At 30.3% G+C, this 27,967-nt stretch overlaps 1 protein-coding gene across 1 annotated transcript in view; it reads right to left on the bottom strand.

Moving 5' to 3' along the window:
• LOC143255641 (A-type potassium channel modulatory protein KCNIP1-like) overlaps positions 1 to 27,967 on the bottom strand; it is a 353,607-nt gene that overhangs the window by 102,914 nt on the left and 222,726 nt on the right. The window lies entirely within an intron of this gene.

The following is a 27,967-nucleotide window of genomic DNA, read 5'->3' on the forward strand; positions in this document are numbered from 1 at the left end:
CAAACCTCCTGTAACATAGATAATTTTGATTTAATCTTTGTACAACCAGAAGTATATTTTTAATAACAATATCATTACAAAATAGTATATGAAGCGTTAATATTAACTGATAAACCTTAAAGTTCAGGTTTTATATGGCACAGAAACAATTAAATTTCAACTGTTACTACTTCCTCATAATGACGTGTGCAATTACAATGGTAGAGTTCGACTGTTGCTCGTTGTGCACCTTGAAGGTATACAGTTTCTTTCTCTATTTCAAGATGTCTACTACGAATTAAGAATTACTACAAAAAGCCATACCTTTCAACCTACTGTGTCAGAAATTTGCTCTCCAGATAAAACAGATAAATAGTTAAATATCATACAGTTAAATTACAAACAATGAAAAGTTGGTAGTTAGTTGTTTGTTTCGACTCTGTATTCTTATTTATTAAGAATATCCGGATAATATTATTTTATATTCCATATCAATTTGTTAATGTTTTGTGTGTATGTATTTGTATAATCAGATACGTGTGTCATTTACTTAATGTGCATATTGGAAGTACTTGAAACTATTATTGTAATATTCTAAAATATTATGTGAAGAATAACTTGTTTAGTGACCCAAAAGGTATTAGGATACTCATTTCCAGCCTTGTTAAGTACAAGCGTAGAGGTTATAAACATTAATATCGAATTCGACCACATTAAACTCAATGTAACACTAGGTGTGGCTGGAATAGCGCTTGCAGCACTCTTGCCCCAAGTCCAAGCTACTTGTTCTAAAACAGTATAAATCCTCAGTATATCCAAATATGAGTCATAAACAAACTTTTTTTTGCTGTTCAAAAGATAATATATTTAGTATCATTGGTTGCCTAACTATAGAAGATTGTGATAAAAACGACACTTTTTAATACTTTGAAATTATTTATGTTTCATTTGATTATATCAAAATAATTTTAAAGTATTAAATAAAAACAAAGGACCAGAAGGACGTGTGGTTACTAGGTGGCGTGAACTTTTTTAAAGCTGAATTGCACGTAAGTTAAATTATGTGGTTTTCGAAAATATTGTACTCTTGATGATAACAAGTAAGACGTTGAAACATGTAGAATGTATGAGAATATTTCAAGACTCATAACAGTTTATACAGTAAAAATTATTAAATAAAACAATCTTTTCGTATATTGAGACTGGGAACAATATAATTTTATATTTATAATGTACTGTTGAACCTTTATTTTATTTCTTTAATACCTTTATATGAACTACAAAGGATAATTGTAACAGAATATTAAAAATTACATTTTAAGCTTCTTGTGAAGCCATGGTTAAGTATATCTTGACTAAAGCTAGATATAAACTTATATAATTAGTTTGGACTAGTACTTCCGTGTATTAAGACCACGTATTATTAAATTTGAGGAAGAGCAAATAAGCCAAACAGTTATCATATTGAAGAGTTTAATTGTTTGTGAAATTTTAAGGTAAGTTAGCTCACCCGGATGATGCATAGTTTGGTACCAAGAAGTAGTTTTGGATGATGAATACTTAAACACATAAACTACAAGTCGCACTGCTTTAACTGCTAGCACCATTCACTAAAAAGACGTTGTAGTCTTTACAATCCATTGACTTGTTTCCAAATTATGGTAGAAACAGCTATTAAGCTTGCAATAATGGCAATTTTATATGTTGTTGAAACTAATATTTAGAGATAGTAGTAGGATAGCTTGCATAAATAAGCATACATTATGCAGTATAAGAATTAAGAAATGTTACTTTCTGGTATTTTTGTAACAGCTTCTGAGATAAAATCACTGAGAGAGAAAATGCGTTTTCAAATGATTTAATTTTTTCTTTGCGAACTGAGAACCATCTGTTTATAATAATATATACGACAAAGCACAGTGATTCGCTGTCAAAACTGGAAAATTTTAAAATATTTGCAAAATACTTGGAATTGATAGAAATCTTCTGCATAATTTTGAGCACAACGGAAAGCAGATACTTTGGAAATTTGTGATTTATTTCCGAGCGTGAATGAAGTAGTTAGAATGATTACTGTAATATTCTAAAATATTATGTAAATTATAACTTCTCTAGTGACCTAAAGGCTATCACGACATTCATTTCTAGCCTTGGTAAGTACAAGCGTCGGAAGTTATAAAAATTACCATAACATTCGACCACATGATGTTCCTCTAGTGAATTTTCTTGATTTATAGACAAAGTAAGTTCGATGGTAATGTTTTTGTGTGTTTCATATTTATAATGCAACGCGATTTGACTTTAATAAAACATTTCTTTAATGTTTTACAGCTAGAGCGAGCTTTCAATTAACTATTTTTTAAAAATGAAGCTACATTCCATTTTTTTCTTTTTTTCATTTCAATGAGAATTATTCGAATGTCTGTACAACGCTTGATTTAATTTTGTGTTAATGTTTTGTTAATTCTTGTCAAAAAACGATCCCGGTAACATTTAAATTAGGAAGAAAAACTCATGTAAAATCAAAATATTGTGGCAATTTCCTTTTTAATTTAATAATAATTATTCACTGTAGTTTTCTTGCAATCAAAATAAGCCATGACAAGAAGAGCCACAAAGTAAGAAATGTAGGATCTAACCATGTGGAGTTCTTCAGTTTTTCTTAGTTTTTATCTTTAAAAAAAATATAAATTTTTCGTTTTTTTCTACACTTTGATTTTCAAACAGAGTGTCAAAGTTTAAAATACATCTAGAATTTAGTTTATTTAGAAATGGGACTCACAAAGGAAAAACAGACAGAAAGGCGGATATGTAAATAAATAACCAGGTAGACAGACATATAGGTAGCAAAAAATATACAAAAAGTAAAAAACACATAGCTAAACAGAAGATATAGATAGACAAAGATAAAGACACACACACACACATAGATAGATAAACTAAAAGACAAACGTTTCGATGGATAAATATAAAAAATTAAGCATATAACTGGATCGAAATAGATGTGAACTTTAATGTATTTGTTTTGTCTTAACTGTCCAAATAATATACAGCAATATTTGGCAATGTCCATCACCCAGAAGAGCATTTTGTGAACGGTAAGGTTCGATTGCTCTAGGTAGAAATAAAAACCTTATATTATTATGACTAACAATAACAAAGCATTAATGTATTTTCCACTATACTCCCATCTTTACAACCTTTTCTCGAAAGTATTTAATATACATTTTCTTTGTTTTACGAAGAATACTCCACGCACAAAGTTAAAAAGCAAAAACATAATACAAAGGTCCCAGACTCATTTTGTTTTATGATAAATGCTAAACAGTTCTTGTATACAGCATTATACCAGACCAGCACTCACGTTTTTTGAACGTATTAACATTGTTACCTCAAGCAAGGCAATGTTGTAAATCAGCGATAGAAACCATCACTGCCGGAAAATCTAATCTGATTACAGAGTTGAAGTTAAGCAATTATTCATAAATCATTCGCTTAACGACCGCACGATTAGTTCTACATGAACCCCATTTCAATAATAAATAACATGCAGGAAATGAGTATCGACATCAGACTAACAACATAACCACGATATCTATCTATTATTATTATTAAGCTCTAATGTCAAGATCACACTTTGCAATGTCACAACTGTTTGTGAAGTATTTTCTAAATAATTCCGCCACATGTTTAACATTGTTATTTTAATGATGTATAAAGTAAAGGATGATGGGTCATCTGAAAGTTGTAAGTAGTACGTAGTTACGGTTAAGTATATTTTGTGAAAAACAGAGGGAGTAAGATGACCAGTTTGTATAAGAAGATCTAAATAATATTTTTCGTGATATATTTCTGTTTGAGCTACCTTTAACACAATCAGTAAGCTTACTGATACTTCAAACTACCATTGGTAGTTAATGGTCCTTGTCGAGTGTTACTACTTTTCGTTTAGGCAGGAAAACTACGAATATCTGAAACTGTTATTTCCAAATTACCCTTGATAGTGCAATGGTTTTAGTCCAGTGTTCTTAGCTTTTACATAGCCAGGGAGTTTATGAATATCTGAATCTTCTCGAGCATAATAATCAACAATTTATATATATACGTAACTACTAATATTGTTGGGCCATCCAAGCTTTCTAGAACTTCGCCTTATAGTTTATAAATCGCAACATGCGCGTAGACAGTTTAATTTCTATTGTTAGTTTGCTACAGTCAGTATACTATAAACCTCCGAAACTATAACTGTGATAATGGAAAACTACAGATATTTGACCTGAAACGTGCGTAAATTTCGAGGATTACCTTTTAACTTTAGTGAAAAAATTTCGGCCATTAGTATTTCTACGAGGACATTAGAAATTTTCTTCGGAGAAAAGTCAGCTTGTAAATGGCGTGAATCTAGCCATTACACGAAGTGTAACAATATCAGCACAGAATTCGCTCCTTGAGAACTGTCGATAAAATATTCAGTTCCAGACCAGATAGAAGACTAAATATTGTTTGTACGTTTATAAATCTCTTGTATATAAATTATTATTTGTAATAACAGTTATCACTAATTGCATTGTTGTTTGTATATTAAAATATATTTTTGTTAAGAAAGAAGATTGTGCGTATCAATCTTGTTGATAAATATCATATATTTGATACATCTTGATATTTAATAAACTTCTAAATATAAATTATATGCAAAAATAATCAGGGTAGATTCGAAAATTAGAAGTTGATGTACTACTGAATATTTTTAAAAATTATCTTATGCAAATTTACAAATAATTCTTTTTTAGAAACTTAGTTTACTTAATAACTGAACCAAACCGAAGGTCTTACTAAACCTTAAAAGGTGGTGGTGACCAGTTAGATCCCCTCTGCTCTCTTGTAGTCCCAGAGTTTTAAACCTAATTATTGATTCTACTCAGCACAAACATAACCATGAAAATTACTAAAATTCCAGAATGTTCCCAAGTCACATGACAAAGACACTCTATTTCAGGTTTTATCTACACTTTTAAGTCTAGTATGTTAACATTACTTGTAAAAAATAGCTATGGTATGAATAGCTAGCAAAAATAATAATATTTCACGTACATACTATATTTAATTACGTATGCTGTTTAAGTGTTTAATTATTGAAAGCTCAACTGCATTTTTAGTAGGATATGCATAGTGAACATAGGCAAAATCACATATTTCAAATTATTATATTTTGAAACATTTTTTGTAAAGTAGCTAAAATTCACTTTGGGCACATTGGGAGACATTTGTTTTATTGAAGAAATAGTAAAAGATGCTTCTAACTCACAAAAGATATCCTATATACCATTCTTAATTAGCACATGAAGCCTATTTTTCAATGCTCTAAACAACATATGTTCTAGACAGTGTTCACTGATTCTCGTAACATTCTCCTTACTGACATGCACTTCATTCAAATCACCGATCTTGTTTTGTTGAAACAAGGGAAGGAAGAGAAATAAAAGAATGCTTGTTTGCGAGTGAAGCTACTAAGTAGCAGTATATAATATGGCTTTGATTGGATGATTGGTTAAGGGGAATTATGGCGTAAAATACATGGCCTTGAAACACAGGATGTTTCTATTTTAAATCATCTTCATTATTGCTTATGTTTTTCAGAATTTCTCTCACAAAATTTAGTAACTCTTGGATAAGTTATTCTCAAAATTTAATCATTTTAAACATGGAACTTTCAGTATGATCACCATATATAATGTACATATTTCTAGGTACGTAAATTATATTAATCTTTTACTTATAATACTGACAGCACGTCTACTCACTCTTACTAACCACACTACAATCATTATGTTAGAAATACACTTAGGTTCAAGAAGTTTTGATAATAGTGAATAACTACACTACAAGGCACCTTATAGATAAATGTATAGTGTTTCCAACTACACTATAAGGAATCTCATAGCTACATTTGTATTCCAGTAACCAAATGATTTCTGTTTATGATTCAAGTAAAAGACGAATTCTCTAATCATATTAAAACAAATTTAAGGTATGTTTGAGGCAACTATACTGAAAAGCGAATATAATGCTGAAGAGGATATTGCTGTAATAAAATAAACCGCTAACTTGTTTTTATTTAATTTGTAGTTTATCTTTCATTCTTCTTTCGATCAGCACTCTCCATTTCCTCTGCTCGACTCATGAAACCGATCTTATCTGTTCAGTTGATATTGGTTTATTTAAAGAAGTTGGCATTACTTTTCTTTTACTTTATTGCATTACGCTTATTTGTTCTGTTGGACATACACGTGTGACACAATAATATACGCAGAATATAATTAAATCAACACAGGTACTTCTTTCCCAGAGAAACGTATGTGAAATGTGACACCTTCTGAAGTTTAAGTATTTGCTTGGGGCAAGTGTATGTCCTTTATTCGATAACATTGTTTAAGTAAAACAAGTATTGATCATTTTTTTAAACATACTTTCAATATTTACATTAGACCTGGATTCGTTTCAGCCCATATTTTCAAAAGAGAAAGACAGTCTTTTTTGTAATTATATTTAATCTCTTAAAAGCAGCCACGTTTTTACACTTTTTTAGGATTGATTAATATTTGGAATAAGAAAAGTAATCAGTATTGTGTTTAGATTTCATTTCACAGTTGTATTTATCGCATATATGTTTCTCAGAGCAATATTATCTGATTTATATTTAATTGAACCTTATCAAATGAGTTAAGTTTTGACATGCATTTGAAGAAACTTAACTAGTCTGGTTTGTGTTATGACTCTCATTGTTAAAAGAATAAGATACTTCGTTTGTTTTATAATCACCATTCACTTCAATATTCATACTAAACGGATATTAAAAAACAGGATAATTGTTTTTTTGATTTAAAAAAAAATTAGTTAAACATCAGCCTGTATTGGGTTTTGCTATTTTTCTGGTTCTATATTAAAGTTTAGGTACATTTTTTAATCTTTTCTTAATATAATTTATACATATAATTCTTTTATAATTTTTTTAGTTCTACATAAACATTCAATTTTAATTCGACACATAAGTTCAGGATAAACTATTTTCTTGGTTCTACACTAAAGCTCAGGTTCATCTACTTTAAAGTTCAAGTATAACTGATTCCTTGGTTCTATATTAAAGTTTACGCTTGATTATTTTCTTGTTCCTACAAGTACAATTACTTTCTCGTTTGTACATTAAATTTCATGTTTTACTATCTCATGATCCTATATAAAAAACTCTGCCAGCCCTCGGATAGTTATGCACGCAATTCAAAAAACAAACGATCTATATAAAAGATCAGTTTTGCTTATTTTGCTGGTTCTACACTAAAATATGAGTTTCCTGAAATTATAGTTCAGCTTTAACTATTTCTATAAGAGATCGCCGATCGAGATATGAAGGGTTATGTATGTTAAGTATTAGGCATAAACACTCCATATCCCGTTGGTTCTGTGCTATTTTAAATACTACATCTGAAATAGGTAACTCCTGATACTTAATATCTGAGTACCTCCTAATACAATGCTGAACATCACAAACTAGATTTAACATTCTCCCACTTCATCTTGATATCTCTTCTGTCTTGTCTTCTATGTTGTATATAATTTGTGTGTCTCCACCCCACCCACAAGGTATTTCTGACCTTTGGTAAAACAAGAACAACTTTTCAACTGCCCTGAATATTTATTACTATCTTAAGAAGATGTTGTAAAATCAATTAATGCAAGGTAAGTTAACCCGTTGTTCAGAAGGTTGGAACAAATAACTGTCATTTTCGATCACTAGCTGCAAAAGAGTTATTCTCAGTTTTGGTGGAAACATACGCAATATAAAAATAACGTTTATGGCGGCCTCTATTGATCGTTTTTCTACATTTTCAATTCCAAGACAAAATAAAACACGAACTTGTTTCGCAGCATACCGTCATAACGTTAAAGACACCAAAGAAGAGAATATTTAAACTGTAAAACAGCGTTCAATGAACAGTTTCACACAGCTTAATCGACAAAAACAATAATGTAAAAGTTCTATACTCAAAGATTAAAGAAACATGAGATAAAAAATTACAATAACCCATACAGAAAGAAAAAGCAATATGTATTATAATTAAAGAGTGGAAATATCTTTAATTAAAGCATGAAATTTCCTTTCAATCTCCTTTTTCTAAAAATAAAGATGTAAAACAAAACTAACATCCAATAAATTTTCCAAAAGTCTATAAAGTAACCAGATAATAAAATTTTCTTTTATGCTTCATTCTACCGGAAGAAATTTGAGAGAGAGAGAAAGAGAAACAAGAAAAAAGCATTGGTTTAGGTTCATCAAAATGGGTTTACGTTCATTGTTTCCGAAGCAAGCAGTCATGAACGATTCATTAGCATCGTCAGTGAGTTCACATCAGATTCGAGTAACAGTGTTTGACTAGATTGTAACTACCAGAGCGAATGCTAGATCTGTTTTGGAGAGGCGCCAATGCTTTTAAAATGGAGCAGACATGCACGGAGCCTCTGTGGTTAAACAGTAAACCTTTGGATCATTTGGATTCCGCTGTAAAAAAATACTAGTTTTGAAGTCAGTAATAAAAATGTTGTTTTAGTGCGAGAAAACTCGTGAATTTTTTTTGGAGTTAATTGCATTGTGGAAACATGCCCCTTTGATTTAAGATCAAAATTATTAAATATTTTATACAATCTAGAACAGAACTGTTTGTACTGAAGTAATGGAAGTTTTATACATTTAATAATAACTGATCTCACAAACTTTCTAAGCCTAGATTACAATCTGAAAGAGTTATGTTTGTATTTTTTATAGTAAAATAACATCGGGCTATCTGCTTTGCTCACCGAAGGGAACTGAAAACCTGTTTTAGCGTTGTAAATCTGTAAGCTTATTGTTGTACCAGTGAAAGACGTTATGTTTATATAGTAAAAATGTGTAACTTAGAAAACAACTATTATAAAAATAAAGTTATTCTAACGAAAGTTACAATGAGAAATGTTTTTGTTTAGAAATAATGTGTTCTTTGACTCATTCTGTTTGTGACTGAATTCAAGATATATATATATATATTACAATATTTAATGATACTGTTTGTGGAAAATGACATGAAACATTCATCAAAAATCTGGTCAAAATCACGTTTGCTTACAAATGTTTTTATTTTTCTTTAGTAAGAAATTGGTTCTTCTATATATAAACTATGATTAGAATAATAACAAAACTAAGCCATACTTTAAACTTTAAAAGAAAATTATTTATCAGCTTTCTTTAATTAGGTTTGAGCTAATGATTATTTTTAATATGAAAAGTTCATTACTCTGTTACAATACATGTACTTATCATGAGGTTTACTAAATTATCACATTTGTTATTTCGAGTTACTTACATTTATATTTAATTCTCCATAATAGTTCAAATTTCTTTAATTAAGGTGTGCTGTAACTTGCACACTAGTTGATAAACTAAACCTACAAGACTTAATATAAAAATATGAATATTTTCTTCTTATGCCAACACAGTTTATAATGTAACAGATAAATCGTGTTGTTGGCTTCCACGTTAACGTATCCAGATAATATCTTCAAAGTAATAGGGTGATAGTAAATTATGTTTCACAAATATTGAAGACTAGAAATGTCGATACTGAGCTAAGAAAATAAAATACGCACTACACTTTTTATTATGTGTAACTAAATGCTATTTTACGTACCGAAGACGTATAAACGACAATAGACTGGAAATAAAATTATTTGGTACATATTTTCTAGAACTAGATTTATAGACTTCTATTTTTAGCTCCTAGGTTAAGAAAGAATTTATATTCCACTTTTTTGATGTTTTCAGTCTTAACAAATATGCATGTAATCACTACTTTCAAGCCAAATTAGAAAAATAGCAATAACAAACAGCTAGACGAGTGTAGTATATGCTTGGTACACTGCTTATAAATAATGTGTACTCAGGTGGTTGGAAGTGTCATCGTTTCACCGTGGTTTGCTTGTATTCTTTTCAGTTTACACATACTTAACGCAAACAAACTTTCTGTTTGGTTTCTTTTTAATTTTCTACAAAGCTACATGAGAGATATCTTTGCTAGCCGTTACTAGTTTAGCAATAATAGACTAAAGGGAAGGGAAGTAGTCAACACCATCTATCGCCAACTGTTGAGCTACTCTTTTACTATCCAATAGTAGGATTGACAGTACCATTGTAATGCTTCAAAGCTGATAGGACGAGCATGTTTAGTAAAGAGGTTCAAACCCATGACCCATACATGGCAAGTATAATGCCCTGAGAACCAGGTCATTCTAGATCCACACCACTATTCCAAATTTTCTCTGAGAAGCTCTGGCATTGCTTGGTGGTTAGGACCTCTCTTCACTAAGCATGCTCACATTTTACGCCATAAGAGCGCTCTAATGTGACAGTCAATCTTATTATTTGTTGGTAAAGTGTAGCTCAAAAGTTGGTGGTTCATGATTTAATTACCTGCTTTCCTTCTGGTCCGTCATATCAAAATTTGGGACGATTACCACAAACAATCCTCGAGTAGCTTTGCGTGAAGCTCAACAAACAAAGCTTCCGAGAATATCCACTACTCTACAATATTTGGCTGGTATTTATGCTGGTTTTATATTTCTTATTATCTTCATTACTAAAATATTTTCTTTCAATTTGTTTATTACAATAACTACGGAAATCTTGACAACGGTGTATCCTCTCTTATTTATTTTGAGAAACTTGTTGACCATTTTAACGTATGGAGATTGCTTGATTTGTGTTAAGTTATACTGTTCTTGCTATAGTAATATTGAATATCATTTTATATAAGCTAGCTCATTTACTTCATTATGGTAATGAAGTAAAAATAAAAATTAGAATAATTGTGGTTAAAAATCACAACTCATCTTTTAAAATTTTACATAATAAACAATAAAGATATACCACAAATTTAATTAAAAAGAAAGAATATAATATTTAAAATTGTTTTGCAATGATTTATACCAAGATATGGTAAATTATGAAAAAATAGGAATCATATGAATGATGGTTCTGATTAAAAAAGTAAAAAGGTAATAGTACGCAAAATTGTCAAGAAAAAGGCTTTTGTGTTGCAATATAATGATTGAAATTACAAAAGAAAATAAATACCCAAATTTGAATAGCAAGTGGTATATTTGTCTATATAATAGAATAAATAATGATAAAACACTAAATGTTGAGGTCCATAAATATTAGTGGCCAAGTATAAAACAATGAAAATAATAATTCATTAAATTTTAATAATAATAATAATAATACTTCTCATAAAATAATTAAGGTCCTAAGACCTATTAAAAAGATTAGCATTTTTGGAAGCAATAATATGCAATATGTAATGTTAATGCATTGTAATAAAGAGATATAAGATGAAATTTCGAATTTTCCACGTCATCTTATGAAACTGGTTACATTACTAAAATGTGGAAAGCAAATGTTATTATAATGATTCTAAAATCTAGAGCTATTAGTTTAACAAGCTGTTTATTTGAAAAAATCTTAAACAACAGATTACTAAGTTCTCTGGAACAAGGTAACATACTAACCCCATATCAAGCTTATTCTAAGAAATACCATCAAACGACTGATAATTTTGACAGGTTCAGTTATAAAAATCCTATTGAAACAATTGTTTAATGTAATGTAACGGATTTACTACTTGATTTATATTTTAATATTGACGTTGGTTTTAGTTAAATATATATTTAAAAATTCATGTAACTTATACTGTTAAGTTTGTATTACGAAATTCCCGCCTATTCACGAAAATTGTGCGTAAGAATCAACATATATATGTATACATATCAGTATTGTTGCCTTAGCCTCTGAAGCCTATAAAAGGTAACAAACGCAACACGAAGAGACAATTTTATATTGTTGTTTTCTTACAGTTGGTATACTATAAACCTCGGAAACTACAATCGTGATAGAAAATTATTAATGGAGAAACTATAGATATTTTACCAGGAACGTTTATAGATTTCGAACATTACAAATCATTCAACTTCAACGTATTAAATTCAGACGTTAGTGTTTCTACGAAGGCATTGATTGCATAACTTCAGCTGTGAAACACATAACAGCTTCTTATTATGTGCATTGTACCTATATCAACTCTGAATTAATTCATTCCTCGTGAACTGTCGATTAAATAATCAGTTCTCGACCACATAGAAGACTCAATATTGTTTGTAAGTTTTAAATTTTTGTATATAAATCATTATTTGTAATAACTATTCGTAACAACCGTTATTACGAATTATAGTAATTATTTTATATTTAAATATATTTGTGTTAAGAAGGAAAACTTTGTATCAATCTTATTGACAGATATAATAAACTTAGTACATTTTGACATTTAATCAACTTCTAAATTCAAATTGAAATCAGTTTCAGGCTATTTGAAATAGTAATTGTTTGTTTTTGGAATTTCGCACAAAGCTACTAGAGGGCTATCTGTGCTATCCGTCCCTAATTTAGCAGTGTAAGACTAGAGGGAAGGCAGCTAGTCATCACCATCCACCGCCAACTCTTGGGCTACTTACTCTTTTACCAACGTCACATTATAACGCCCCCACGGCTGGGAGGGCGAGCATGTTTAGCGCGACGCGGGCGCGAACCCGCGACCCTCGGATTATGAGTCGCACGCCTTACGCGCTTGGCCATGCCAGGCCACTGAAATAGTAATACATAACATAATAAACTGAAGGCTCGTCCGACATAATTTATATTACGTATATGTATAATATTTATAATACTAAAAACAAAATTTTGAGAAGATATGGCGTAATGGATTAGTTTATTAACTAGTACATAATTTTACTTTACCATATACTTTAATCAGATGGATAAATAGTTTTATTAAAAGAGACGAAATAAAATTAAAATTAAAATTAAAAGTGAATTGTCAGATTGCTTTATACCGGAGATATGAGTCCTACAAGGGATTGTTTTGAGCAATTTGTTATTTAGCATTTAAACTTATGAAATACCAAGCTTACAAATAAATAAAGGAATTATTAACCTTACACACTATGTGAATGACATTACATAATTAATTACTTATCATTTTATGTTAGTAACTATAAAAAAATGCAGTTAGTGTTAATTGATTTAGAATTGTGGAATAATTTATGAAAATATTTTTAATTCCTGAAAAAAATTAAATTTATTATATTTCACACGAAAACTGTATATCAAAACAAAATATTGTAGCCATTAATAATGTTCAAATTGAAGTATGTGATTTAAACACCAATTCAGTTGAAAATGTGAAGTACTTGGATATAATATTTGATAAAAATTTAACTTGGCTAAAACACAGGTTTAACTTCAGGCTCGGCATGACCAGGTGATTAAGGTGCTTGACCCGCACTCTAAGGGTGATGGATTCAAATCCATGTAACATCACACATGCTCGTCATTTCAGCCGTGGGACGCTATGATGTGATCATCAATCCCACTATTCGTTGGTAAAATAGTGAAAGAGTTATCGATGGGTGGTGATGACTAACTGCTTTCTCTCTACTCTTACTTTGCTAAATTAGGGCGGCTAACGCAGATAGCCCTAGTGTAGCTTTGCGCAAAACTTAAAGAAAACAAATAAACACAACTAAACGTGGAAAGTGCATTAGTAAACCAATAATTAAAATCTAATATTTTTTATAGGATCACTTACTGAATATGTTGCTAGTTCGTGGTCTGATATTAATACAAAATATTTAAAATGGTTGTAGACATCGCAGAATACAGTTTTGCGTATGGTACAAATTTATAGAATTATTGATTAGGCAGTTAAAATACTTAACTGACCAATATTATAAACAAAATAAAAACTCCTACTTTTTTACAGAAAGCAAAAGTATAACAAATTACAGGAAAAATTAATAAATATAACTCTCCACTCATTCTACGCTGTTACTGATAGAATAGGAAACTTATGTTAACACAATAATTTTAATTTTAATTATTATTTTACTTTTACTATTTAGTTATATAAATCATTTTTCTCTTTATCTAACTATTTAATTTTAGTTTTATAAATTACAAATTGATCTCGATTTTAATAATATTATAATAAAATTTTATTTAGGTGTAGCTGTGTATGTTTATGTCGTTTCACGTAAGGTAGTATTGATTATAATTAGAACAATTTTTGATTGGAAATAGATTTTAATAAGATGATTAATATTTTTAAATTGAAGTAAGATTAAACTTATGTTAAATAACATTTAATTAAGATAAAATATATTACAACTAAAATATTAAATTTAAATAAATGTTTTTTCTCACTATATATGTACATTATTATAAACAATTATACACACATACATAAATATACATGTATATTATTATTATAATTTAGGTATCCAAAATAGTAGATGGATTATAAAGATATAAAAGACAACAAGTTTCATAATGCGGGCAGTGGAGACTCTGATTTGTCTGAAGTAGATAGATCTTAAATTTTTCCATTGAGTGCGAATTCTTCCTTCTGGCTGTTCTGTTTTACATTAGTGTAAATTCACAACACGTTTATTTCTGCTCCTTTGTTTCTATTAAATGTCGGTTCGTGGTTTCTGATATGTGATGCTCTTCAACAAAGAACACGCAAGTATTCCTTATTGCCGTCATAACATTATATATATTCAAGGTAAGATATTCAACAGTAAGAATCTTCCAGATCGTGTTCTCTTGCCAACCATCTCTCTTAAGCAGCACATATTTTTAAAGAGTATCTGTCTTTAAACAACACCTGTCTCTCATGTTTACATTTCTTTGTACGAAATATAAGACATCTTTGTATTAAATATAAATGAAAGGCATTTCACAATTTATTTTTGACTAAAATATGGTTTGGCGGAAACGTATTGCATACATTTGCCTACTTATAACATAGTGTTTGATTTAGATTTCTTAATGCATAATGACTTGTAGTATATTATATATCTTCAAATTAACATCTTTTGTTAACCTTAAGATGACTTAAGAAGGTCGAAACATTGTTCTGCACTTCACTTTGATTAAAGTGCTAATACCCATACCAACTGTCTTGAGAATACATTTTTACTTCAAATGAGTTTCTCGCCATAATGAATGATATTTCTTATTGTTTATTTCGTATATTAAAAAAGTTTAATGCATACTCTCGCTAGCATTTAGTGTACGTTATTTGTGCTTTTCAGATGAGAAAGAAAATACCATACAAATCGGTAGCAGAAAATTATTCTATGACTGTAATAAAGCTGATTGCTTTTATTTTTTATACCTCAACATAAGAGACGTTTTACAACATGGCTGTTAAAATTTCTTTCAAAAATGTTTCCGTCACAGAAGATAGAGAAACAGACGTATCGACGCATAAACAAACACACCACATTCTTCCTTCCGGCATTATGATGAGAAGAGATAAATATTATAGTAATATCTAGAACATGTACCTAAATAAACATCTTCAAATGTACGACTCTCTCTTGGGTTATAAAGCCAATATAACGATCTACAACAATCTGTTGCTATAGTTACAGTCTCTATGACAACAGCTACTATACTTTCAGTACAAAATTGGCAAATTCAATATGATGTCCTTTACGCCGAGAAGATATTTGAGTGGCTAAATAATAAAGACATCAGCACGGGAGTGTTAGTGAAGAAGAAATCGTGCTTTGGTATAAAGGTTTGTCACAAGTTTGTAGATATTTATGGTTGTATCATACATGTAAAAGCTCTTTTTACCTATCTGTTCTTATAGCACGATAAAAGAGAAAACGTAGCTTTTAAAGCCATAAATGATGCACGAAAAGAAGAATATTGCTGAGATAACAATACAGTATGAAGTCTAGAATACCTTTTACAAAATAATTCTCCTTAGGATGAACAATATATTTGTTATATAGAAAAAGAGATAAGTTTATATTTCTACTTTTTATTTCTGTAGCAAAGCTACTAAGAGTATCTGCTCCTGCATCTCATTTTAAGCTACTGATCAGCAACATTCCAGCACTCGCTAGGGAAATTGACTATCACTCTTATAACCTAATCACATCTTAAAGTTCTGGGAATAGATAGTGGATTGGAGTCCTGCTCGCCATCTTCGAAATTCGGCGCTTTTTTAGGGAGTCAAAGAGATACATACTTCTTATATTTATAAAAATGTTGCTGTTGTTTGTTACTAAGCATAACGCTAAACAAAGGGCTATCTATGTTCTGCCTACCACGGGCATAGAAACCCGGTTTCTAGTTGTATAAATCTGCAGATACCATACCGCTGTGCCATTGAAGGGTGTTTATATAAATAAGTAAATAAAAACAGCAAATGATTTGGGTGCTTTTCAATCAACACATCACCAGAAAGCACGTAATCAAGCAGTCGAAGTAGTAATCACTTATCTGTTATAATTAGACATGATGGATAATGAAATGGAATGGAAACCAATTAAACGTTAATACGTTTTGTTGATATGATTTGCGTATTTTTAAAGAGGGAAAGACTAATTATAACACAGAAGATATACAACAAGGAAACCAAGATTATAAACAACATTTCAAAAGTATAACTAATATAGTGGAATTGTGGGGGATAAACAGTTATTATATTAATAATTCTAAAATAGTCGAATACGCAATTAAACCATGTGATAGGGGTATCATGTAATAGAAACAAGACGATGGATCAATATTTTCTATTGATAACGAACTCAAATTGCAATTATAAATTTCTCTTTCAGATAATATAGTTGAGAAGCACAAAAAATATAAGGAATACAGATGATAAGATAAAAAAGGAAAAGTAGGAAGATCTTGACAAAGTATACACTGAGGGTAATGAAAACAACGACTGTCAAAGATAGGTAGTAATAAAAAAAATTAAATTATAGCAAGTTAAAACAGTTGATAGACTGAAAAATTAAAAGTATATCCTGTGAATATTGCAGAACAGAGCAACCTTATAGAATTTCTGAGATGAATATTACATAACAGATTAGTAAGCAATTTCACTTTATGCTGCTGGTACAATGAATATTGCGGAACAGGTAATTATAAAGTCGTTCCACCTGATACGGCTGGTGCTGTGAATCTTATCAAGTAGTTCCATCTGTTAACGCTAGTGTTGTGAAGCTTATCAAATAGTTTCACCTGTTACATTTGTGTTGTGAAGTTTATCAAGTCTTTTCTTTATTCCGGCTGGTATTGTAAAGATTATCATATAGTTTCGTCTGATATGCATGTGTTGTGAATCTTATCAGGTAGTTTGACTTGATGATGTTTTTTGTACGGGAAAATATATGCATGTTTCTTGTAAATTGCTCAAGCTGATAACAACTGGTTAATTTTCTGAGATAACGCTAAATAATATTTACGTTTCTTATGCTCAGCAGTGTAGATAGGGTACAATCCGTGTTAATGAAGTCACTTATCAGAACTTTGATACAGCTTCTAGTCTAATGGTTAGAAATAAAAATACATTTTAAAAGTTGAATTACTGTTAAAAAGTTACATTTAAATTATTTAAACGATAATTAAAGTTTTAAATATTATTAGGGTAATTTGAAAAGCCTTTCACGATGTTCATTATTTCCTATCTAAGTCCTCACTTTGAAAGCATGCACCGTTTCCTGACTCCTGGCAATCACGAAATGCTCCTTTTAGCGTTTATTAATAGAGTAGGGGAAACTGCACAAGTAAGAACTCTTATTAACAGCTCTAAATAAGTTCTTGGATGTTTCTGAATCATTTTGCCTTTTGGAAAGTTACTTTTTTATTTTGAAAAAAAAACATACTTAGTTCAATAATTCTGTATTAAGATGATAATAATATTTAATCTTTATAACGTAACCATCTTGATTATTCTTCGTTTGGTTTTTTTAATGAGTAAAATCAAACATAAAAGTAACGTCAGGAAAGATTACAGCAAAGCCAACAATTTATATTTTAATGTTTTTTTTAAAAAAGTTTAAGTGTTAAGTCAGTGTTAATTTTTTCGCTCATACTTTAAAAATATTCAAGTGTTTAGTTAATGCTGATTTGCTAGTTCATAATTACAAAACAGCTCAAGCGTTAAGCCAGGTTGATTTGACAGTTCGTAATTTAAGAAAACAAACTAAAACGTTAACGGAATGCTGACTAATTTTGAAATATGCTTTTTCAAGTATACAGAAGTCATAGTAAATATGTTAGAAATTTGTTTGTAGACACAGGAAGCATTGCCATGATCCAGATTTGATTCTGGTCCTCATTTCTGAGTTGAAGTTAAGTATTATATACTTTATATTCTCACGCATTATACTGTTTCTCTAGTATATGCATTTTGGCGAACGTTTTGAGAAATTTTGTGTCCTCTATTTTTTCCTGCTACCTAACACTAATATCTTTAAGTCTCTTATAATTTCCCTTCCTGTTTGAATTACAACTATTAATCGAGAATGAATTAAGGTTCAGTACTCTTAACTAAGTTGGTCATATAAGTACCTAATTACAAATTGACTATTTTTATATGACTTTTTGTTTTTAAAATGATGTTACACAATGCTGCTAAAATGACCACATGTTTAAAAGGAATATGACATGTGTTTGCTGGGATTGACCTTTCTGGCTGGTGCATTTAAGTAACATTAATTTAGTAAAAAGAAAACCTTTATTTATTCTCGTTTAAAACTTTGGTGTGGATTTTAATCAAGCAAAACTAATAAATAACCGTAACAAACATACAAACGACGTGATTAGTTTCTCTTCTTATACAAATTTCAGGTTGGGAATTTTCTTAAATATAAGATTTAGGATTAAGAAAATTAATAGGGTTGTTTCCAGTCTAATCTCTGCAGAAGATCATGGTGTAACATGTATAAAAGTGTATGAGATTATGAACCTGCGTTCGTCAGCTTGGATGTATACACTATGAGACTAGTCGAGTTTAAATATGATAACCCTCATACGTCAGCCAGAAAGATGTTTTAAAATGATTATTTTACTGCTATGATCAAATCGTATTTCTGATAGTTTGTAATGGAAATAATTCTTTTCATTTTTTAAAAGTAAATTTAATTAGTACTAAATTAAAGGAATGTATGTTAGAAGTCTATGTTAACATCAACGTAGCGCTGTTCGACACAGATCATGTAATTTCTTGTAATTCTATTAGAACATGTTAGTCTCTTGTATTATATGAAATTTTATTATAATAGCAATTCCAAGCATACATTTGCGCAGAATAAAAGTTTAGAATAGTGGTAAATCTTCTAACTGAGCGTGGTTACTGCATCAGCTGCGATTGTATGTGACTTATGACTTAATTAATTTCAAGGATTTTCTATTTTCTAGTTTATTAGCCTCCTCCATCTAGATCACCAAGCCAATCCTGTGATATTTTTTTATTACGGGGCGTCAGAATATCAGCGTTTGTAATATACGCTTATATTAAAATTGATTGTTTGTTCTGACTATAAGAGCTTCTGTTTATAAAACGTATAATTTATGCAGATCACATTTTCTATATGAAACAGTTTAAGTCTCTAACACCATACGGGCTTCCAGTGAATCATACTACTCGACACTCAAGGGGAAACCAAAATATAAGATAGATAAAAGCTTTATTCTGTTCAAAGTTAATAACCACTGAAGGAAAACATGAATGAGTTTAGTTTCCAGTGTAACTTAAATCTCTTAAGTGTTTATATATTTTTATGTTTTAGATCGCTACAGTTATTTACGAAACTTTTTGGAAAGAACAGTAACAATAAAAACTAACAATTCTAAACCCAAAGTTACAATTAAGAAATAAACTGATAAGCTTCTTCTATCTTATTTAGGTAACATATATACCGATATACAAATATGTTTTATCAAATAATATTTACATACTACAAACTACACTGGGAAACAATTCACAACCTAAGTTTTAGTTAGTTAGTTATCACCATTAGATTCCATCTCGGAACATAGGGCCGCAATCGCTTGCGGATTCTTCAACAAGTATTTAAGTGAGTAGGTTATTAGCCCACTGCACCGAGCTGTCCCTAATTTAGCAGGGTAAGACTAGAGGGAAGGCAGCTAGTCATCACCACCCACCGCCAACTCTTGGGCTATTCTTTTACCAACGAATAGTGGGATTGACCGTCACAATATAACGCTCCCACGGCTGGGAGGGCGAGCATGTTACGGATTACGAATCGCACGCCTTACGCGCTTGGCCATGCCAGGCCCACAACCTAAGACAATAAACAAAAAATTCATTTTGTTTAGGTAGTTCGGATACTAAATTTGCTAATAAAGTTAAGGAAATCTTTGTTTTAATTTTTTAAAAAAATATGGTCTCCTACTTTAAAATAATCAATGACTGTAAAATCAAGATAGTTAATAGCAGCTATCATAAGGCTCTTCAATCTTATGACAAATCTGTCAAAAATACTTATCGCAAGCACTTAATACTTGACCCTAAAAATACCAAAGTAATGCATACTGTTACATCTTTCACATTTTACAAAACCATATACGATTCGCATGATGTTCCCGAAACAAAAAAATGTGTTGTATCTTACAAACATGGGGAAACAAATACAAAATTTCCTGGTACCTGCTTGTTTGCTAGTTGCTCTATCTAATAAGTTTCCAGGAATACGCTCCTGCAATCGTTATTGTGATTAACGCCTATTAATCGGAAAACTACAGAACTAGACCAGGAACGTTTATAGATTTCGAACATTAGAAACCGTTCAACTTCAGTGAATTACGTCAGATATTATTATTTTTACGAGGACTTTAAATATCTTCGCTGGAAAGAGTCAGTTTGTACCTGGTGTGAGGCTATCCGAGAAAAGACATCGTTAGCTGAGACGAGGTGTAACACTATCAACTCAGAATTAATTTGCTCGTCGTGTACCTGGATCGTCGATAAAATATTCAGTTCTAGACCGGATATGTAACTTAGTATTGCCTCTAAGTTTATAAAATTGTTGTATATAAACCATCATTTGTAATAACTATTGATAATAACCGTTATTATAAATTGTATTGTTTTTGTTTGTATATTAAATATAATTGTGTTAAAAAAGATAGGTATGTGTAACAATCTTGTTGTTGTGAAATATCTTAAATTTGATACATATTAACAGTTAATTAGCTACTAAATTCAAATTTCAGTTGTTTTTTTACATAGTAATACGTAGCGTACGTAAAATAATCGGGGACTCGTTCGAAATGGAAGGCAGAGGAAATGTGGCCCGGCATGGCCAGGTGGGTTAAGGCGTTCGACTCATAATCTGAGGGTCGCAGATTACTTCACAGAAGTATCTAAGTTAAGACTAGGATATAAAGTGCCATGTTCTGTTTCCTGACAAATGTAAGAGCTCTTTATATCTTTGCTGAAACGTAGGAAGTAATCAATATTTAAAAAGTAAAACAGAAAACTCATCACTGAACAGCTATAACGAAGATTATGTGGATATTTTATAATGCTTAATCAAATCTTCTTTAATATTCATAGGTTTTTCACCAAGAAGCTTTATTTTTTACACATAATATTGTTTATAGTGGTGATTCATTTGGAGATTGTAATGTCACAGAATGTTTCTATTTTTAAATTTAATAAATATTTATGCATTCTTACACTGCTATGGAAGGATCACAAAGTGTTTTTAAGTAAAAAGAATGCTTAACGTTAGTACAGTTTCTTACCATCAAGTCTCTCTTTTATCATCTTTAAGATTACTTTCGTTTTATTAATATAAGTAATTAACATATGTTAAACCTATTTCCTGTTCATATAAAACGGTTTTTGTGATTCATCTTTGTGAAAATTATTCCATGTTCAAGATGAAAGACAAAAGTGAAATAGATTTTACAGTCAGTTATATATTATCAAATACAAAAAGTAGAGAGCAAGAACAAAGATATTTCTAGTTATATTATTAATACAAAATACCCTAAATTACAAACTTTCACGAAAGGAAAACGTATTAAACTTATTTTCCCATCATTCAAAGGACAACGGACGAAACTCCATTGATTAAATGATTGCTTTAACGTACTGAACTACAACTGGAAAAAAAAATTATGTTCACAAGTCTCTCTGATCATGAGGTTTCACTGTATACAAAGGAAATGTTTTGGTTTATAAAATTGCAGGAATGTTTAATATATCCAGGATGTGACCAGAAATGAATAATTCTTGTCACAAGTTTATAAAAACCATCAACACCGATTGCATTGTTGTAAGGTTCAAGAACATATTACGACCCTTCTCGTGCAGGATGACACTTTGTACAGTGTTTTTATATAGGACTAGCCAGTACTGCTCTCCATTATATAAAGCGTGGAACATTCGTTATCTAAGAAATATATAACACACCTGTAGCGGATATTAAAGCATGGAAAATCTTTAATAAGAGTGAGGTACGATTTATTTCTGTAGCAACTTTCTAAGCGTCTTATATTATAAAGTAGTTTGTATGATAATGTTCTAACTGATATTAAGTTTGAATAAAAATTTCAAGACAATTCTAAAACAAATAGTTAATGAAACTTTCGTGACACTTGTAGCTGATATTTATCAGTAGGTATATCAAAAAACAGTCATTCTGTGAATATTAAACTTGTTCTACAACTATTTATAGCAGAGTGATAACTGGCATATCAGATTTGTTCAGTTAGGCTTCATTGTAAATAAATTTATTTCTTTACGTGCGAATGCACACACAAAAGTTATTCTATGTGGTTTCTAAAATAATATGAAACTGTATAATTGACGACCATATGCTGTATTTATTTCAATAACATTTGTTCAACTCCAGTTGTTGTTTTTTTCACTAATAAGATTAACTCCCTGTAGAAAAACAAATACAGTTTAAAAGTTTACAGTAACTTATTAGAGCACAGTGAATTTCTATGACATTTTAGGTTTGTGAAAATAGTTTATTATAGGTGTATTTTCTTCAGTATGTCAGTAGCAGTTTGTGTTTGGATTTACATACTTTTTACTACTATTTTTTAAAGTAACATCTATTATTTCCACTGTCACTAACTTAATGTTTTTTTATATTAAGTAATGCTTCTTCTGCTATTAATTTTAACTGATATGATAACAACTAATAGTTATACGTAATGGACGAGCTAAATGTAATCTAGACCACGATAACCAACATGAAGAAGTTAACTTGTAAATATAAAGTAAAACTATGTATTAGTAAAACATGCTTGATATTTTATAGATGTAGTTGTGAATGTGATGGTTTAAGTGTTGCGATTAAGTTGAACCTTGGGTACATGCCAGATGAGGGAAGAACTTATTTGAAGATATCACAATTGATTTCCCATACCAGTTGAACTGGAAATTCGTCAAATGATTACTATATTGACAGCAAAAACAAAATGAGTACAATGGTATCGTTATCTTTAAAAATGGGAATAAAATAATATATCAGAAACCATTATTTTCAATATTTCATTAAACTAACGGCACAGTAAACTTCAATGATGCAGTGTTGAAGTTGAAGCAGGTGCGGAATGCATTACAAGATGATTTCCCTAATGATTCTCAAATTAAAAAATGACATTTCCGCAATTGAAATTAAATATAAGAAGGATGATATAACTCCTAGTATGGCACCACAATAATATAACTCATATTGGTTTCGTCATGCTACACTTTCATTAATATTTAGGTTTTTGTTTGCTTTAGAAGTTGTGCCGGACATTTTTTTTTAGATATTTATCGAAATAGACCTAAATCACCATTTTCCGGAATTACCCCCTTGTTGACCATTCTCGGCTTAGTACTTAAAGATGCTGGACTGACTCATGTTGCAGGTGTTATTCTACTTTCGTTAAAGTCGCCAGCATCTAACACCCAATAATAAACTCATGTAAAATTATGTAATTATGCATAAGAACAGCTATCATTATAATATTGTTTCAGTGAAAAGTTATATATTTTTAACCAATTACAGTGGTAGATATAGCATGTTAATAGCGGAAAGTTAAACGAGGCAAGTTTCGTTATCTTAAAGAGAAAGATCAGCGTAAACATTTTACGCATTGTTATTTAATAAGAATGACCACATGACGTTTATCGGAAAGTAGAACTATTGACGGTTTCTCAAAATTTCTAGGAAGGTAATAGTAATGCAAGTGCTTTTCACAATTAAATTATTAGGTGAACTAATTTGTAACCCTATCGTCATTTAAATATTTATGCAATATTTAATTTATTTTGATCAGAAAACGCCGGAAATGTTTAATTTTGGCAATACTCAAATAACTTAGAACCTCCTAAGTAGAAGTCTAGACTGTTTGTATTTTCAATTAATTATTGTGTTTTGTCAGAATTTATCAGAACAAAGTTCATCATCACCTTCTACTCATTCAATTCATTCATGGAATTGTCTTTGGTCTTGCTGATCAGAATGTTCTGACACCATCCTTATTTCTTTCGTTGTATTTTTTGGCGTTTTGAGAGAACACTAACATGGTACTTCTGGGAGTCTTGAAAGGCGACTGCTTGAATTTTTTTGTGTCTCGGAATAGGAACAAGTAGCTTGTTTCTTCTGGAGCTCAGATAAACGTGTGACATAATCTGACCTAATGATCGAGGAGTATAATAGGAACTGCAATATATCTACTCTGAATCAGTAAGAGGCATTAAGATAACAATTTCGTAAAAAATTGTATCCATTGGTGAAACGAAACAATGTAGAAAGTACATAGGATTAAACATATAAATTTTTATAGAGGTCTCCATTAGAAGATATAATACAAAGAAAGCTGTAAGTAAAAATATAAAAATTAGAAATAACAACGTATCCAGTATTATTAAAACGTAATGTTTATAACTATTAGACTGCGTAGATTGTCTAGAGAACAGAAATTCATAGAAGACAGAGCATCAAATAATCATAAAGCGGTTACTAAAGGAGGAATACTTGAACTGGTTTGTTGCTAACCTCCTATTATTTTGTTGTTTGTTTGGATCTGAATGAAAAAGGATGAGCTATGTAGTTCTTGTTGATATAGACAAACTCTTCTGCTCTAACGGACGACTACTATATTTAACGTATCACAGAGAATGAATTTAGCAATTTAATGAGATTTATGAGACCTAAATTTTAATAAGACCTATCTAAAAGCGTAACTGTAGGAAAGAATCTTAGAATAATGGTCGATAAGTGTTTCAAGTCATCGAGACAGTGCTTAGTTGCTTGTAGCAAACATAATAGAATTTTTGGATATTTTCATACATATGTAGATTACAATATAAAATAGGTAATTATTTCTCTATATAAATCACCACTTACTCTTTACTAAATCTTGAATTATGGAAAGAGCCCAGAATAAGAGCACTGAGATAGTTTCAGGGATATAAGGGTTATATATGAGGGGTAGGTTAATATCTTTAACTTGTTTTCTCTTGATTAAAGATTGAATTTACAATAGTATCTAGGGAACTGATAGAATAAAGATCTCTGGTTTATTTGTGTTATGTTCAGAAGACAATAAAACAGTAGACAAGGACGATAGGTTTATGGAATGGGTTGCCATTAGCAGCGTTTTTCAAGAATTTAAAAGTGAGGATTAATAATTACCTGAAGAAAGAAAGACCGGTATAAGTTTTCACTTTCTCTCAAGGAACTATGATATATGTGTATGAGGACAGTCTTGAATAATTACCTTATTCATTGACGCTTTATTGAGTTGACTGAATATAAGAATCTGGAAGAATGATTTTTATGTAAAAAATCAAATTGGCTGAGGATGAAGAAATTGTTATCTTTAGCTGTTTTGAACAGTATTCTTAACTGGTATTGTAAAGTTAATAAATGTTTACATAATTACTGCAATATTTTTGCTATGAACAATACATTTGGATGCAGAAATAGTTTGTTTGTTTATATAAAGGAGACTCGAACCCCGAAATTTATCGTTATAAGTTCGTGAACTTACTGCTATAACATCGAGAGTCCTTCCGCTGCTCAACGGCTAGTTTGAAGACTTATAACTCTAAAGATCGGGTTTCAATACAGATGGTTTGTTGTATAGCTTTGTACTCAACAAAAACACACCCGTGGGGGACGTGAATGGAGAGAAAAAATATTATATTAACAGAGATAGTAAATAGGAAGATAGCAAATAGTAGATAGGAAATGAAATTCGAATTATTTGATGTGACACGAACAGTGAACTTGAGTGGAAGATAAAAGCCGATTATTTAGTTTTGTTGTTGACAATCCACTTGATTATTACGGATGATTCAATTAATTAATGTATTATTTGTTGTTAATATACGAGTGTCTTTCATACGTTCTTCTGCTGCTATATACGTGAGTTATATTAGCATTAGAGACATCGAGATTACAAAAAAATGGAAATGGAAATTGTATAAAAATAAAATAAAATAAGCGACATCAAGTTTTGTTTTTTTCTTTAATAAACATGGAAAGTAAGCTGAAATCTTATCAGTTTATACAACGGAAAACCTGTTCTGGAACCTTTTTAACATGTGCATAGATAGAAAAAGTTATTACTGCTATTTGTCGTAATTTTTAGGCCTGAAAAAACTAATTAATTTGAAGTAGTTGAAATGTGTCATACGAAATATATTTATTATTTATTCATACTAGATAAAAATCCTATAATAATGCTAGACGAGTATTGCAGTTTCTAGATGCATGGATTTTCACTAGTTAGATCAATAAGAAAGATGTTTATCCGATTAAGTTTAGGAAACAGGTCTTCATCAGACTCCATGCTCATTCATAGTGAGAAAAGGCCGAATGGTAAATCTAGCTGAATAGATAGATAGCTTTGAACACTATTTTCTTCTTTTGTATCAATGCCATTTCATTCCAGACCATAAAGTTGGCGGGTGATCAGAGGGTAACAACTTCTCTTCGTCCATGAATGAAAACTGCAGAATATAGCGTTTATGGATAATGGATGAGTAAGTTTTTTTTGCAGTGAAAAGGATTCAAAACTGGAAAGTGAAAGGTGTGAAATGATACTTGTCAAATGTTCGAAACTTTATTGAATCAGGTATGACGGGAAATAAGATATTAGTAAAGAAAATACCTTCAGGAAAGATATATGAAGGTTAGTTTTTCATAGAGAAACATCATCTCTTGGATCACCCTTTACAAGACACATCTTATACATTTTGAAGGTATCTGCAGCTGAAGGAAGTATGTTTTGTGGAAGATGAGCCGAGGAGTATAGTAAGTCTACAAGTATGACATTGTTAGTGTGGAAATCTCGTGTTACACGTTCGATATGCAACGATGAAAAAGAATGTTTGGATACGAAAGATTAAATTGGTGTATATGTTGATTATATAGGTAAAGTTGTTGTTATCGGATATCAATTACTGTCATCTTTAGTAGCTTATATGGTCAGTGAAGTCTAATTATTAATTATTAAATAATTTATCTTTATTTTTATATATATTTACGTTATTATTGTTATTTGTAACTATACTAACTGCTGCTGTCTTCATAAAAATTCTGGGACGCAAAATATATCAAAATAAAATAAAATAACTTCTTATTAATGATGATCTTAGATGATTGTTTAGATGATCACATGAGCTGCTAAACAGTGTAAGTGTGTATTTAATAAAACTATATATCAACATTTACTAAGAAATATATTTTATAATATTATCTTCAGAACTGTATTTCATTATAAAACGAACTAGAATTTACAAACTGTTCAAAACTTTCGACCTACTGCCACAGTAAGTTTCTCTGTTTTTTCAATCCAAAAAACATAACCAAGAAAGCAGCATTGACAGCTTGTTTAATTATGCATTTACAGCTAAAAGTGTAGAATATGTTCAGCAGCATGATGTCTTGAACCTTGATCACTTCAATGTGATCCCGACACGCTAATGCTTATTGCACATTATAAAATACGTCAGTTGAAACATATATTTGAAGGAAAACTTGAACATAAAGTTAATAA

Source organism: Tachypleus tridentatus, chromosome 7 (assembly GCF_004210375.1).
Source record: "Tachypleus tridentatus isolate NWPU-2018 chromosome 7, ASM421037v1, whole genome shotgun sequence".
Lineage (NCBI taxonomy): Eukaryota > Metazoa > Arthropoda > Merostomata > Xiphosura > Limulidae > Tachypleus > Tachypleus tridentatus.